At 50.2% G+C, this 5,003-nt stretch overlaps 1 long non-coding RNA gene across 1 annotated transcript in view; it reads left to right on the forward strand.

Annotated features, from left to right (window-relative positions):
- Window positions 1–3,015, forward strand: part of LOC102775103 — a 26,644-nt gene extending 23,629 nt beyond the window's left edge. The window contains exon 5 of the long non-coding RNA XR_001512597.1: window positions 2,760–3,015. This is a non-coding gene — a long non-coding RNA (uncharacterized LOC102775103). The remainder of the gene's footprint in view (window positions 1–2,759) is intronic.
- The last annotated feature ends 1,988 nt before the right edge of the window (window positions 3,016–5,003 follow it).

A 5,003-nucleotide genomic window follows, 5' to 3' on the forward strand; every position in this document is an offset into this window, starting at 1 on the left:
AAGATTGGCCTGTCGCAAAGATAGAGGCATAGATCTCCACTGATTTGTGCAGTTTCCAATGATTTGGCTGGATTGTCAATGACTTAGAAAGAACTGGGTTGAAATATTGTTGATAACGTCTGGGGGAGAGACATATGGGTATCCCTCTTGGAATGGGCACAGAGTGTGAGGATATTCACATTCCTCATACATGGAGCACCAGAGAGAATCCACTGTGAAGGAGGATCTCCATCAGATGGACAAATGCCCCATTCTGTTGATGTCAGTCAACTTCTATCTCTGATACCTTTTTCCTTACTCAATGGACTCCTGAACAAAATGGCCATGGTGGTAGGTGTGGTATGCATGGGCTACACAATATGGACTTCCACCAATGCCAATCTGGTTGTAGCCACTACTGAGTGTCCAACCTGCCAATAAGACAGAAACACCAGGTCCCTCTATGGAATAATTGTCCAGTGGCAGCTTCTGTTTACAGAAAGAGTACATTGGACCCCCAAGTTTTGTAATGGCAGGAAGCAGACTGGGAAAATTAGTCAGCAGCAAACATGTGCTACCTTTCATGAAAAAGAAAGGAAGGGCCATAGCCGGTTTGGCTGAGTGGATAGAGTGTTGGCCTGCGGACTAAAGGGTCCTGGGTTCAATTCCAGTCAAGGGCACATGCCCAGGTTTTGGGTTTGATCCCCATTAAAGGGCATGCAGGAGGCAGCACATCAATGATTCTCTCTCATCATTAATGTTTCTATCTCTCTCCCCTCTCCCTTCCTCTCTAAAATCAATCTATATTATAAAAGGCCTGTGGCCCTAACGCTTAACAACCAAAGACCATCGCAGGTGGGCAGGGCTGTGCAATTTCACACACTGGGCTTCTAGTCTATAATAATGGGTTTGGAAAACAAATGTACCTTGCCTGGCCTGTGGAGCGATCGATCGGGCGGGGGGGGAGGGGCTTTGCAATGGCCCCAAAGAGGGAGGCCCAGGCCACTGACCAACAGGCTGCAGCAGGTTGGGTGATTGATCACGGAGCCCCGGCAGGGTGAGTGGGACCTACCTCTTTGGGGCAATAAATTGCGAGGCTCCTGGACTGTGAGAGGGCACAGGCCAGGCTGAGGGACATCCCCACCCTCCAAGTGCATGAATTTCATGCACTGGGCCTCTACTAAAAATATATTTTTTTAAAAAAAGAAAGGAAGATACCAAGGGTGGAACCAAGAGCCCAGAAAGCAGAGCCAAGAGCCATGGAGAATTATCCCCAGCTTTGAAAACTAATCAAGGAACATCATTTGTCAAATTGGATTTCAGAATTGCTATAGACCAATGACTCCTTTGTGTCTCCCATTTCCCCCCTTTTAAACTGGAATGCCTATAGCAACTATCTTGTGCCTGTTCCATCATTGTATGTTGGGTGTGTTGGGGACAGATAATTTGTCTAAGTTTCATAGATCTATGGATGGAGAAAAATAGTACTTAAGGAGCCATACTTAAGGAATACACCCAAGGAGCCTTGTTCACCCCTGAGATTCTGGACTTTGAGGCAATGCTGAAATAGAATGAGGCTTTTACAGACCTTGGGAAGGAGTGAATGTATTTTGCATGTGGAAGGAATGTGAATCATTGGGGTCAGAGAATAAACGATAGTAGTCAGTTTCCAAGTTGGCCCCCAGTGATCCTCACCTCCTGGTATTCACAGCCATGTGTAATCCCCTCCCCTTGAGTGTGCTCTGGACCTGGTGACTTGGTTCTAATAAGTAGAATATTGCAAAAGTGATGGGATGTCAAAGCGATTGGTCTGCTGTCCTGGATCACTGGGGTCCGCGGGGCTGTGGCGGGGCTGGAGTGGGAAGAGGGGATTGGGCCATCCAGAATGACTGCCCAGGTGAGGTCCCTGTGGGTTTTTGGCCCCCCATGTCACCCCGTGCTTCTTTGCACAGCACTTCTTTGTGGAACGAGCATGTTCCTGCTTTCCTGTTTCTTGTGCTGTGGGGAAACAGTGCCTGGCCCAGAGAACAACTCATAGGTGACCAGCGGGGTAGGGCAGGCCAGCCATGCTGGGCTTAGAAAGGTTAAGGTTAGGGTTAGGGCTAGGGTTAGCGGATAGGGTTAGGGTTAGGGTTAGAGCTTAGGGTTAGGTTTTGAGGTTAGGGTTAGAGCTAAGGGTTAGGCTTAGGGTTAGAGCGTTGAGCTTAGGGTTAGGGTTGGAGTTTAGAGTTAGGGTTAGGATTAGGGTTAGAGGTTAGGATTAGGGTTAGTTTAGGGTTAGGCTTAGGGTCAGAGCGTAGAGGTTAGGGTTAGGGTTGGAGTTTAGAGTTAGGGTTAGAGTTTGAGGTTAGGTTTAGTGTTAGAGCTTAGGGTTAGCGTTAGGGTTAGGGTTGGAGCTTAGGGTTGTGGTTAGGGTTAGGGTTAGAGGTTAGGATTAGGGGCAGAGTTTAGGGTTAGACTTAGGGTTAGAGCTTAGGGTTAGGGTTGGAGTTTAGAGTTAGGGTTAGGGTTAGAGTTTGAGGTTAGGTTTAGTCTTAGATCTTAGGTTTAGTACTAGGGTTAGAGCATATGGTTAGTGTTAGGGTTAGGGTTAGAGGTTAAGGTTAGAGTTTGAGGTCAGGGTTAGCATTAGGGTTAGAGTTAGGGTAAAAACCAAAGTGATTGGATCTCACTTCAGTGATTGGGTTATAAAAACTGTGACTTCCACCTTGCAGATGCACAATTAACTTCCCCCGCTCCCTCTCCTCTTTCTCTCTCCTCACTTGATTGGTCTGATGAAGCAAGCAGCCATATTATCAGGTGCCTTACGGAAAGGTCCACTTTATAACGAAACTGAGGGTGACCTCACACCAACAGCTAGACAGAAACTGAGGTTCTCCGTCCAACAACCCACAAGGAACTGAATTCTGTGAGAGCCAGGTAATGTTGGATGCAGATCCTTCCCCAGTCAAGCCTTGAGATACACTACTACAGCACAGCTGACACCTGGATTACCGAATGTGAGAAACCCTGAAATAGAATCCCAGCTACGTTGTGCCCAGATTTGTGACCTACATGATCTGTGGGATACTCATTGTTTTGTGCCACTACGGTTTTCAAGTAATCTGTTACACAGCAGTACATAAGGAGTATAGGCCGGCAAGGAGGTTATGCACAAGTTCAACAATATGGACTTTTGCCTAACAAGGCCAATCTGGCTATAGCACCAGAGTTGCCACCTGCCACAGCAGAGAGCAGCACTGAGCCCCGCTGTGAAGGATTTCCTAGGGAGTAGGATGATTACCTTGAACCCCTTCTGTCATGCAGCACAGGCTGTAGGTTCACAGAGACTTGGTGGGAATCCCAGCTCTGCCAGGCTGATTAGCCTGGGCCAGGTCTGCTTTTTGAGCAGTCTGTTTCCTGCATGTCTGACAGGAACTTCATCAAGTATCTCACGTGGAACTTGGCACCCAGGAGGGCTTCACAAGGGGCTGCTCCCTTCCCTTTCCTGAAATCAGAGTGTCCCAGGAGCAGGGACCCTGTCTCTCTGCCTTGCAACCCCTCTTCAATCACAATTTCAGGACTTCCGGGAAGCATGGCCATTGTCTCCCCTTCAGGACTCCAGTGACCATAGATCTCAGATCCTATAACCCACTCCCATGGGGGAGCACCCTTACCAACGAGCTTTATGCAATGAACAGAGTTCACATGCACAGTGTGGGGTTCCAAATGCTCTGGTCTTCCCCTTCTTAGCCCAGACTCTGCAGGCCTGACTGGAAGCGGGGACAGAGGACGCAGGCCTGGGTCTTGCTTTCCCTGTAGCAGCTCCCACTATGGGGAGCTTGGGGATGGGAGAGACAGACCTGTTAACCCTAGAGTGTTTCAGATGCCACAAGACACAGTGGAGGCACTAGGGAGGGGGAAGGGAGGGGTTGGTTGGGCCTGAGAAAAGGCATTGGGGTTAGTTGTTAGAAGTGATGTTTCTTCCCATCCCCTTATCACCTGCAGACTCAGGAGCTATACTGGGACGAGGGGACGGGGGTGGGCGGGATGTGCAACTTGGAAGAACATAGCAGCAAGGTAGTGTCTATGGTAGAAAATGACTGAAGGTACCCTCTGCTTCCCGATCCTTTCTCCTCACCTCCCACTCATCTGCTCCCCGCCACGCCTACCCCAGGAGTCATTCGGGGAGTGTCTGGGAAAGAGGAACAGATCTGCAACCAGAGCAAGCTCTCTGGAAGGGGTCACATTTTATTGATTTTAGAGAGAAACATCGACGTGAGAAACATCAATTGGTTGCCTCCTATATGCGCCCTGAGGATCGAACCCACCTTTTGGTGGACAGGATGATGCTCCAACCAACCGAGCCAAATGGCCAGGGCTGGAAGGGGCCACATTTGATCTGGGTCTTGCACAATGGGGGCTAGGGCCTCTCCTGCAGAGCTCATGGCGTGCATATCCCGAGGCGAGGGCAGTGGTAAGATGGCAAAGTCTGGAAACTGCTGAGGGCCCAGCAGTGCTCCAGCCTGGGAACTGCTACAGGTTGTAGGCACCCTCTTCCTCCCGTCAGGCCACTTCTTGTTCCTGTCTCAGCTCTCATGCCTGTCTCTTCTGAAGTCATCTCCTCCAACCCTCTTTCAGGGTCAATCCCATATAGGTGGGCAGACAAAAGGGCAGCTTCCCCCCCCCCCTGAATTGGGGCCTGGGGTCAAACTGGGTCCAGGACAGAATTGTCCAGGGGGCCCTGCCTCCCTTGTCTAGCCCTGGGCCTCCCAATTACTAGAGGAAGGGAGGCAGCGCTGAGCCCAACCCTCCCATCAATCAAAGCTGCCAGAAGAGGTGGGCTTTCACCACCAGGTACCTATCAAGATTAAGTGGAGCAGAGAGAGCCCACTGAGTATTCCCACGAGAAAGGCCAGCGTGACAGTGTGCTGGGCTCCTGGGCTAGGTAGGCATCAATCTCTAGCCTTTATGCCCTTGGTGCAGCGCCCAGCCCCCCAGGAGGAACAGCCCTTGTGGAAGCAGGCTCGACAGGAAGCTTTTGC

Source organism: Myotis davidii, unplaced genomic scaffold (genome assembly GCF_000327345.1).
Source record: "Myotis davidii unplaced genomic scaffold, ASM32734v1 scaffold1094, whole genome shotgun sequence".
Taxonomy (NCBI): Eukaryota; Metazoa; Chordata; class Mammalia; order Chiroptera; family Vespertilionidae; genus Myotis; species Myotis davidii.